General features: G+C 41.3%; 1 protein-coding gene and 1 long non-coding RNA gene across 5 annotated transcripts in view; one reads left to right on the plus strand and one right to left on the minus strand.

The window, feature by feature from the left end:
• ANKRD12 (ankyrin repeat domain 12) overlaps positions 1-8529 on the minus strand; it is a 47868-nt gene extending 39339 nt beyond the window's left edge. For 3 of the 4 annotated variants that reach the window (XM_082235307.1, XM_082235308.1, XM_082235306.1), the window contains exon 1: positions 8315-8529. The gene's annotated coding sequence lies outside the window, so the exon portion shown is untranslated. The remainder of the gene's footprint in view (positions 1-8314) is intronic. The other variant, XM_082235305.1, reaches the window with a different exon arrangement.
• Positions 8530-8649: 120 nt separating this feature from the next.
• Positions 8650-11790, plus strand: part of LOC309539329 — a 205127-nt gene continuing 201986 nt past the window's right edge. Inside the window, exon 1 of the long non-coding RNA XR_014222821.1 lies at positions 8650-11408. This is a non-coding gene — a long non-coding RNA (uncharacterized lncRNA). The remainder of the gene's footprint in view (positions 11409-11790) is intronic.

Below are 11790 nucleotides of genomic sequence, written 5' to 3' on the forward strand. Positions count from 1 at the left end.
CATGACAAGTCCTGATTAATAATTCAGTCCCCATATTCTGTACCAGTTCTATTTTCTGAACATTTTTCACTCATAGCACACTGCATTAACTAACATGGACTAATGGGCAACCATGGCAAGCTTCTGGTTGTCCATTAAAGGCCACAAATAGTGTAATCAAACAAAGTGGTTATCAATCATACCACAGACTGCATTTGAGCAACAATAGCATTTCCAAGCTTCATTCTTCTCTGTGTGTGATTGGCACATAAGTACCTGCACATCCTCATTTTTAAGTCATTATATTCATTACTATTCTGCTGCTTGCTGTCCACACCAGTGGACAGAGCTTGATGAAGTACATCCAGTTAGTAGTGCTTCTTTGCTCCTTCCCCTAATCATTCCTCCCAAGCCCTCCTGTTACAGTACCTTTTCCTATGCATACTTGTCATATTTCACATTGGAGAAAAAGGAGCCATGGGAAACAACCAATAAAACAATACAAAAATGTTAAAAACAACTCTAACACCCTCATACTTAATAATTTCAAAGTTGCCAGAAACAATCTGTCAACAACCAAATGCCTGAGTAAACAGAAATGGCCTTAAATTCCACCTAAACATTAATAATAAGGGGAAAGATACACCTAATCAGGAAGAACAGTCTGTAAATGGGAGCCCACTAACCAAAAGGCCCTGTCATAGATCAACACCAGTCAGGGAGCATCCAGCAGCTATACTATCAACAAATCCTCCCCTTCCAACTTTAAGGCCCGAGATAGTTGATGTCCTTATGGTAAACTGAGTCAGAAAACAGTAATGTGAATTTTGAGTTGCAATCTTACACATACTTCCTTGGGAGTAGTCCCTATTGAACAAAGTGCTCCTTTTTTAAAGTTAACATGCTTAAAGATTGAACTGTACAACATACAGCAGCTAACTGGTCAGCTAATAGCCTGAGAGGTCACATTAGTATGAAACACTGATGAGGAAAGGTGCAGATTTTTTAAAATTGTAAGTCAGCATTCATATTTTCTTTATATTCATTCTCGCCTTCCTTAATGGGAACTATTCAGTTGGGAGCCACCCAGAGTGGCTAGTGAAACCCAGCCAGATGGGTGGGGTATAAATAATAAATTATATTATTATTAACCATTATTTGACTGATATTTTTATTTTACCCTAAACATGGTCGCAAAATTATATAGTTGTGCTTATGCTTCTTGGGTTTAAAACAAATGCTTTAAAATTTGTTCATGCATTTTAGATTATAAAATGATTTTAAAACATGATTTTAAATTATTTGGAAATAAAAAAAGCTTGCTTTTATTGTAACACTTGTTTCTATATACTATTAATTTAGGATTTTAGTTATATTTAATAATATTTTTGGCAGATGCATATCAATACTGCCACACTGAAAAATGCCAGAATGTTTTACAACAGATTGTTCATGCAGCAAATATGGGTGGTAACATAAGTGTTGTCTCTCTGAATACTAAACAAGGGAAAACAGTTTAGTGCAAAATTACCTGATTTTGGTCGCTGTTTATTAAACACTTGCAAAAGCTTAGTTACATAGTTCCCACCACCAATCCCAAAATCAGGCCAAATACTTCATACATCTGATTCTCAGTAAGTTTTTCATTCCAGTGCATTAAATTGTTTTGCGCCACTTCTTCCCTCACCCCACCAAAGTTAGGGCAATCTTTATAGCGTTATAAAGCTTACTCTGGAACTGAGTACCAAATTTTTATACCACCTTCATAATCTGCATCTGTCACCGTTATCCAGACTGTAAAAGCATTCACACTGTAGTGCCTTTACATTTTAACCTGTGCTGGAACAGTTTTAATTGCTGCTCTTTATGCTGCTCTTTATTTACTATTGGGTTTTTTTAATTGAAATATTTTCCATTCATTGTCTCTTTTTAAGTCTTAGCAACATGTTAATTTAAACCAAAATAGAAAGTACATATAATTTAAAATATTTTTCTCATTTTAGAGGATGAAATGGTATTTTGCTTATTTAATAACTGCCTTTGCTCATTATACATGTAGAGCTGAAGTACAGTATATTATGAACAAAGAAATGGGACTTATACTGTACTGACACAGTGACTGTCATTCTGTATGCTACTTGTGGATAATTCTCTACCTCCAGAAGCTGAATTCTAGTGCCTATGTCAACTTGTCAGACCCTGGCAAGTTGACATAATTTTTGACTTAGAAAAAGATATGCTTCTTTACTTATATTTGAATGCAACCTTCAACCTGACAGATTACCATCAGGTCACCCTGATGAATGTCATTAGGATTTGGGGGGCATGGTATCATTAGTACACCGATAACACTTGCCTCTCTTTCTCCATACAATCTGAATCAGGAGAGGCCATTTGTTTTAGTGCCTGGACACAGTAGTGGGATGAAGAAAAATGAGCTGAACATGAATCCTAGTAAGATGAAAGCACCATGGATGAGTTGTTCCTGTGTCTAAGAATTTGGTAAATTGCCTGCGCTAGATGGAGTTCTGCTCTTCCTGAAGGAGCGGGAATGCAGTCTGTGGATGCTACTGGACCCAGTTTTGTAAACAAAGGATCTTGCCTTAGTGGCAAGAACTTGAATGATTGGTTTCTATGCCGCTTAATATATTAAAAATATCTCTAAACAGTGTACAAAAAAAAATGAAGCAACTACAGATAACTTTAACAAAATACTACAGAAATACAGTTACATATAAAAAGTTACATTAATACAAATATATTCATTTTCCTTCTGGTACACCCTCCCTCCCAGCCTCTGGGTTCTCACCCAAGGTCCAACAAACTCTCAGCTCACCTACAAAAGTCTCACAGTGAGACAAGATCCTGGAAACAGTGGACATCACTCTAGACATCATCTCTAGACTTGCATTTTAAGGGCAGGCCCAAGGTGGATTGTACTTCCTCAAGCTGCCCACAGCTGTGTCCCATTCAACTGCACTCTCCACACCCAGGTGCAGCAGGTTTGCTGAGTTTCCCAAATAGGAAAAGGGCCCTCCTCCACTCGCAGCTCTTTCTTCACCCACTGTCCTCTCCTACTCCAGCTGCTTGTGGCTAGTAACATCCATTTCTGAGCAGGGAGAGCTTGACCATGGTAGTTCAGGCACTAGTGACTTCAAGACTGGATTACTGTACTGTAACACACTCTACATAAAGTTCCCCTTGTGCATGATTTGGAAACTGCAATTAGTGTTCAGAATGCTGCAGCAAGGTTGTTGATGGGAACTTCTTTTCTGAAGTCTGCTGATTTGTCAGCTGGTCAAGTTCAAAGTGTTACTATTAGTAATTAAAGCTGTTAACAGCTTGAGACCAGTTTACTTGTGAAAGCGCCTTACCCTATATACAGTGGTACCTCGGGTTACATACGCTTCAGGTTACATACGCTTCAGGTTACAGAGTCCGCTAACGCAGAAATAGTGTTTCAGATTAAGAACTTTGCTTCAGGATGAGAACAGAAATTGTGCTCCGGCGGCGTGGCAGCAGCGGGAGGCCCCATTAGCTAAAGTGGAGCTTCAGGTTAAGAACAGTTTCAGGTTAAGAACGGACTTCCGGAACAAATTAAGTACTTAACCTGAGGTACCACTGTATAGCCACTCAACCACTTTGATCTGTGGAACTGACAGTTACATAACACTCATTCTACACTTGTAAGAAATCAATATTTTAGGGTGGCGGAATATACATTCTGGATCTCCCCGTTTACTTGTACTTCTTTTTGGCGCCTGCTTAGTTTAGGCAAACCTATCCAGACATATAGAAAGCTGATATGTGTTTTAATAGTTTTGTTCAATTATTTTTCTTCTGCCTGGCCTTTGGCTTGGAATCAATTTGATTCCCTTCCCCTCTTTCTTTTTTCCTTTCTCCTCCTGTGATGGAACTCCTATTTAGGGACTTCCCTGGCTTTTTTCTGACCCATGTAGGACCAGTCTGGATAGTTAGCCTTGGTGAAGACTTGACGTTTTCATCCCCCCCAAAAAAAGGTTTTGATTTTTGTTTCCATTGAAATGAGGCTGCATTTTAATGTTTTAATGCTGTATTTTAATCTTGTTTTTTAAGTTGTATTTCAATCAATTTGTTTTTATATCGGTTGTTAGCCACCCTGAGCCCGGTCTTGGCTGGGTATAAATTATTATTATTATTATTATTATTATTATTATTATTATTTTAATGTTTCTAAATAACCGTTTTAAAACTGTCATTTGTTGATAGTTTTGTTTATTTCTGTAAACCACTTAAAGGTTTAGCAATATAAAAAGGCTGTGAAATAAAACAAATAAAATTAACTCCATTTTTTAAAAGAGTCATATATTCAGGTTAAAGAAAATTATAGGAAGCACAGTGGGTGGGTGGTTTCAGTGTCTGGGAGAATGGTCATTTGCCTGCCCTGGATGGAGTAACTCTGTCTGGAAAAATGGGTGCACAGTCTGGGAGTTCTCCTAGATCCATCTTTGTCACTCAGGGCTCAGGCAGCACTGGCTGTTATGAGTGCCTTTCACCAGCTGCAGCTGGTACACCAACTATGGCCATTATTGGACAAGGATAGCCTGGCTGTAGTGATTCATGCATTGGCAAGCTTAAGACTAGACTACTGCAACGTGTTCAATGTGGGGCTAGACTTGCGCCTGGTATGGAAGCTTTTATTTGTGAGGCAATAAAAGTAAATTTGATAAAGATGTTTTACAGATGGTATCTAACACCAACCAAAATATGTTAAATGTATACATAATTTATTTTTATGTACACCACTTAGAAATATTAATGATTAAGCAGTATATAAATAACTTAAATAAATAAATAAATTTAGCAGTATCATTTTTAACAATAAGTTTTTTGTCCATCCTGAAAAAGTGAGCAATCTTGCATAATATCCTTGTAGGCATAAAGAGAGAACCACACAGGGATCTAAATATTTTCTTTACACAGTGCACATGAATTGCTTCGTCAGAAGTTCCAGATTATACCCCTAGAATGTCTGAGATCTGATTATCACAGCAGCGAGTTACAGGCATGGAGAAAATATCTAAATTTACAAAGGGGGGATTTTATTTAAATGAAAGATTGACTTTTTCTTGATGATTTATATCACACTGGGGATGAGGTAATCACTAGGAAGCTGGTGTAGATATACAGAATTCCAAGATAATGGAATTTCTAGATCCAGATATAGAAGTTCATTCCAAAAACTGGTCCAGTCTTTTGACTGATCCAGAAAATCATTAGGCACCAAAACAATGGAACTGGAAAAAGTGGGCGTGCAATCATTTCCATCTCTCTCTCTCTCTCTCTCTCTCTCTCTCTCTCTCACACACACACACACACACACAAACACATGCCTTTAACTGAATATAAAATTACACAAATAATATTTAAATGTTACGACTATTCAAGATAATGATTTTTTTAAATGGCCAAGTTATTTTTTAAAAATACAAAAAAAGTTTGTGTCACAGTATAATTCTCCTCAGACTTATTTTTTTATTTGCTTACTTTAAGAATTTATAAACCACTTCCCAACAAATGTTTCTTAAGCACTCTACAATAAAGGCATAAAAAAGAACATATAGTACACACAGCAATGTAAAAACAAATCTTAAAAACATCAAATTGCACAAATTCAGTATACATTATAAAATGGCTGAGTCACACTTTGGGGGGAATGCCCTATTAAATAGACATTTTCAGTAGCTGGCTAAAAGCAAGAAAATGAAACACTTGTCTAATTTTAATTGGAAGCCAATTCTAGAACTTAAATTTCTACTTTTCACATGCTAGCCTCTAAAGGTTTCTTCAATCATCCAGAATATGAAATTCTCAAAAGGTTCAAAGAAAAAAGTCAATAAGTGAACAAGGCTTCAGATGAGCAACAGATACAGTGCATCCATAAACAAAGGACATTAAATGACTGGGCATATTACACGTGTAGGTCTTTGTTTTTAGGAAGAACTGCAGAGCATTAATGCCACATTATATGGTGTCAGGGAGCCATAATTTTGAACTATATTCAACTTTGGTCAGTCATTCAGGGGAAGGCTTATTTGAACAGGTTCAAATAACAGCAAGAGCACAGCACATCACAGGACAGGCAAACATGTTAGAAAGGTTAAGAAAGCTGGGTCAGATAGAAACAAGGTGTCTTGAGAAGGAATTTGAATATTTTCTATAGCTAGATTCAATAAGGCTAGTAAAACACGCGGGGAAATTTAAGTAAATTCTAACTATGGACGCAACTAACATTTATAATGTTTTCAATGATGAGTTCAGAATGGTGACCAGAAGGTGAAGAAAGTAATGGTCTGTATATTTTTAAATAGACTTTGAGCCAAGACTTTATATCTGGGCAGCTCTGCCTCCTTTATGATCACCAGAGGTTACCATAATTGGTGGTTCTAAGTGACATAGATCTACATACAAGGAACCCCCCTTCTCTGTCCCCCAGAGAAGTGAGTGTATTTTGCTTCATGCTCAGGAACTACCTGCTTGCTGCATTTGACTACAGAAAAAAATATTGTCCAAGCTTGGAAAGCTAGGAAACATGGGAGGCTACCGAGGGTAGCTCTCCCCTTGTAGCATTTATCCTGGTTCACTTGCATGAGGCCTATGCTTTTTTAAAAAATACTAAATTGCCGTTTAAATTATGAAACATTTGCTGCACACACCTACACCTATTTTCTGCATGTGGCATCCAGTAATAATTGTATGTGTGGTATAAAGTAGCATGTGGACAGGAAGAAGCTGGACCAGACACTCATCCCTAGTACTGTACTGTACCTACCAGGGTAAGAGATTGTCCAAGGCCACACAGCACCCAAGTCAAACTCTTCAAGCTCTCAATACAATACTGTATACGCTTACTAATACTACTGTGGCTTTTATGCGCTTCACTTTCAAACACTGAAGCAGGAATAACAGTGTCAAAAGTTAACAAAGACACAGCACTAAAAATCTTCAGCACAGGAGGCTGTATCCTAAACTTAAAGCATAAAGTTCAATGATCCCAGCGAATTACACACGTGTTGCACTAGCCTAACCTTTTTTTAAAAAAAGATCTGTCATCTGCTCTACTAATTTTAAACATGAGCCACCAGAATGATACTGGCAATAGCATTTCCTTTACGCTCCAGAAGCACCATTTTTTTGAAAAAGAAATTACTTACTGCACGTTCGTTGTTGCTTTCTCTCCCCCTAGCAGCCTGTCGAAACACACGCAAAGGCTGGCGCGCGCTAACACACACACACACACACACACACAAGCTCACCACTGCCTCTTCCCTTTAGAAAGGGCTGACAATGCTGCAGACCAAAAGAACTCAGTCCTATCAGCATTATTATTATTACTGAACGCGATTATCCTGCCTTCACTCACAAAAATATAAGACTCAGCGAGGGGCGGGGAATACGAGAGAAACCACGTATCAGAGAAACAGCCCCACAAGGAGGGAGAAGCAGTGACAGCAGCGGCAGCCATGGCTCCAGCTGCAGCAACAACAGTGACAGGCTGGGATCGAGGGAGCCAAAGGGCTGCCGGACGGAAAGAGCCCCTTCTTCGGGCTGACAGTCCTCGTGCACAGTATTAGAAGCGGGTCGGGGGGGGGGGAGCGGCGAGGGAGGAAGGAAGGCACGACGACGCACCGAAGGAAGGTGTGTCAGGAGATCTCCTCAGAAAGGGCTCGTGCGTGTTCCATGTAGGCAAAGAGGTTGCAGTACCTCCATTACGAGGAAAGGCAGCGCAAGAAAGGGGGAGTGTTCTCGCTCTCTCTCTGCTTTTTAAATGTACACCCAAAGGAAGCCGGGCAGGAACAGGCAGCAGCAAAAAAGAAGCCCACCTCACTTCTATACGAACCGCGGCTCCCTCCCGCCTCACAGGGGAGGTTCAGGGGGTGCTACGGCTAGGGTGGGCTGCCTCGCGCTCGTGCGCGCGCCTGCGCGCACACCCACCCACCCACACCCACTGAAAGGGGCACATATATATTCTATACACTCACCTCCGCCACAGAATAGGCTGCATAAAGAGAGCCCCATTTGCAGAAAGGAGGGAGTTTTGACAGACACGCACGTACATATGACACCAGGAAAGGAAGAGGGGGGATTTCAGAGCGGCGCCAAGCCGTTTCTAGAGCAGTTGTTTTCTTCTTTAGTGTCTCCTTGCCACCCTCACCTGTAAAGGGGGTGACCTACAAGGTGGGGGTGTCCTACAAAGGGGGTGTCACCCGCGTAACTGCCGTTGCTCCTTCCCTCCCCGCCTCCCCCCCTCCCCGCGGAGTCTGCGGTGGAGATACTGGTGGTTTCCTCTCCTTACCTTCTCTCAGCGGAAGGGAGGCGGCTCTTTACAAGAAGCGCCGTCCTTTAAAGAAGATCCGAATTCCGCAGCCACCCCCTGCCGGTCAGCGGCGCCTGGAGTCTCAACCCCGCTCCGAAAGCCACGGCAAGAGTCAGGTTTTGACGACACCCCTTCTCTCCTCTCGCCCCCTCCCCTCAGCTCAGTCGCTCCCCTTTCCCTTGCCCCTCTCGCTCGCTCTCCCCCCACCCCCTCCGCTTTTCAAGCCCGTCAGAATGTCGGTTTGTGACTTTCCACGCGGATTGGCTGGAGCGCCGATCACGTGACCTGCAGAAGGGCACCAGAAACGGGTAGGCACGCGCCGCCGCCGTGAGCGTTAAAGAGAAAGGGGGGGGGATTTAGAGGGCACGAGAGTAAGAGCCAACGTCATAATCACCCTCTTGTCAGAATTCCTCGGCATTCCACATAAGAAATGCTACTTCCTCCCTAGTGTACCACGCAGATGTAAGGGAGAAAATAAAAGGAATAACGGGCCCTGACACGGTTAGAGGGCGGAGACAGAAAGCGAGTGCCTGGTGCGCATGCGCACCCGTCGTCTAGTTTTTCCTTCTCGGGTGGCGCTGCTGGAAATTTCTGGAAATACCAGCGGCGGTTGTCCGAAGAGGCAGGCTACGGGTAAGAGAAAGAACGCGCGGGCTAGGCTTCCTCGCTTGGGCCGAATGCGAATGGAGGCATCTTCGCCCCGGAGCCACTCCTACAGGTCACTCCCTTCCCCAGGGAAGGGCTTTCCGGCGGCGGTGGCGCAGTGAGTTTTCATAAACATCGAACACGCATGCGCGGCTGGTGTGTGTGTGTGTGTGGCTCAACCGCATCCTAATAAAAGCGCGGAGGTTGGGGGGGGGGACAGCAGGACGTAGGGCTTTGCTCCCCTGTGAGGACTACAGTCTCACGGGGCTAACGCGTGGGGAACAAGGGCTTCTGCAAAGAGCACCGGTTCACGTTGCACGAGAATTGAATTAGCCTCCCCACCACTGCAGAGCGTGCAGCCGCTGTGACCGTTTTTTGTGGTGTGTGGTCTCAGTAAGCGATATGACGAGGGAGCTCCGCGTTGGAAACGAAAACCGGTTGAGAGTGGATAGTTGGTATTAGCTTAGCTTAGCATAGCAGGGTAGCGCGTAGTACTTGTAGTACTATTCACGTCACTGGTTCTGACTAGGAAAAATAGCTGGAAACGTGAACTAGTGGTACAATTATACCCATTTGAGGCACAAACTTGATAAAATACTAGATTAACTTTAAATATGATAAATAGCGTTCTGGAGTAGTCCCCTTCACGTCCTACACGCAGACAAGACACCTAGAAACTCGTGTGACAAGAGCCTGATCTCGTCAAGATGTCTTCTCCTCAGAACTTCTGCCAAGCAGCTGGACGAATGAGTTTTATTTCTTTAGAAAGTGGCTTTTCATAAGAGTTTGTAGCTCAAGGCTTATTATAATGATGTAAGGTTATATGATTAACCATCAAAAGCTGTCACACATAGTACTAGACTTTGTGTTCTATGTAGTAGACTCACACTGGGGTTTGTTAGCTTTAGCTCCGCACCCTGATGGGAGTTAACAGATCTGGATAAATTCATGGGTGATGAAGCTATCAAGGACTAGGTTCAATAGCTATGTACTACCTCCACTGCCAAAAGGCTGCATGCCTTTTAATAGGCATTTGCTGGGACTTGCAGGTGAGGAGAAAGCTGTAGCACTCAGGTTATGTTTGTAGGCTTCGTGAACATCTGTTCAACAATATGTGAACACAGAGCTGGACTACATGGGGCTTTAGTCTGATGCAAGTCTTATATCCTTATTATTTTAAAAAATAAATTTTGCAATATTTACAAAGAGTGGGTGTGGTTAATTGACCATAATAATTGGATTTAGTTTTTTGAGTCTCTATGCTTTGGTTTAACATTCATATATTCAAGTTCATTTTGAACCAGGCTAAGATATTTGCCATAAGAAGTTTTATAAAAAAAAACTGGATACTGTGTATTGTCATCAGGATACTAGAAGACTACTGTTCCCAAACATACAGATGTTGTCATAAGCACAGGCCCGGTTTCACAGACCTTTAATACTGCATAAACCTATAAAAGGCATCAACAATAAGGCACATGTCCAGATGCGTAAAATTCTGGGATTGACATTCTGCAGTTCATAGTAGGTGCAATTTACAATTTCCATTTGATTTGTGAAAATCAGAAATTAAAACATATTAAAGTTCTAAATTAAAAGTTTATTAAAGGTGATACTTTGTTGGAAAGGCAATTAACTGGTTATAGCTTTTCCATCCACGCATGCCAAATACGTATCAGAGTTTTAAGTCCTGGACTTTCCCCCATCAAGTTAGTGACAGCCACTGCTAAAACATGATTAAATACAGTTGCTGTAAGGAATAGAAACATCTGTCTAACCTCACAAGACCAGCTTTTAGATGCTTTAAAAATAAATTTTGGGAGGATTGTGCAGAAGCAATCATGAATCTAAAGATAATCTCCTAACTTCTCTCCGTAGATTGCAATTCTAGTTCAAGAGTACACTGTGTATCTAGTAATTTAAGTAGGTTTAGCTGCATAACATACACATTTAAAGTTAAAACTTACTTTTTTTGTTTTTCCCCCCACTACATGTAAGTGAACTTCATGAATGAAGTTTGGAGAGGAAAGGCGGAATGGTAATGTAGTCATTTCAAAATATTTTACTTTGAGGAGCGTACATTAAAATCTGCTTCAGATTACGCAGTATATTACCCTATCTGAGTTCTGGTTTCTTACATTAAACATCCCCCGTTGACAGCCTGATAACTCAAAACTCACTGTTCTGAAGTATAGGTAAACGTACCCCTGACTGTAAGGTCCAGTTGCAGACGACTCGGGTTGCGCGCTCACCTCGCTCTGTAGGCCGACGGAGCCGGCATTTGTCCATAGACAGCTTCCGGGTCATGTGGCTAGTATGACTAAGCCACTTCTCGTGAACCAGAGCAGCGCACAGAAACGCCGTTTACCTTCCCGCCGGAGCAGTACCTATTTATCTACTTGCACTTGACGTCCTTTCGAACTGCTAGGTTGTGTGGATGCTGCTGGGTTACAACTCGTATTATCCCTGAAACTGGCTTTTGCTGGCTATGGCTGATGAGGGTAGAAGTTCAACAATACCTGGAGGGCCACAGGTTAGCTATGTATATATTCCACTTGCACAGCAGTTTGGTCTCTGTTAATATATTTTTCCCACCCCCCTTTCTACTCAATTTTTTTTGACTGCTTGTTAGATTTATATAATTTATGTACCTAAAAATATCTATATTAAATAAAAGCTTTTTAAAGAGACTTTATTTTGTTCTTAATTTCAAATTTATGTAAAATTGATATAAAATGTTGTGTTATTTGGGTTAGAATAGCCCTGGTTTGGGGGTGATTCTTGCATTTTCCATTTGCCTATAACAGAAT

The sequence above is a fragment of the Podarcis vaucheri genome, assembly GCF_965113315.1.
Source record: "Podarcis vaucheri genome assembly, chromosome: 8".
NCBI classification, from domain to species: Eukaryota; Metazoa; Chordata; class Lepidosauria; order Squamata; family Lacertidae; genus Podarcis; species Podarcis vaucheri.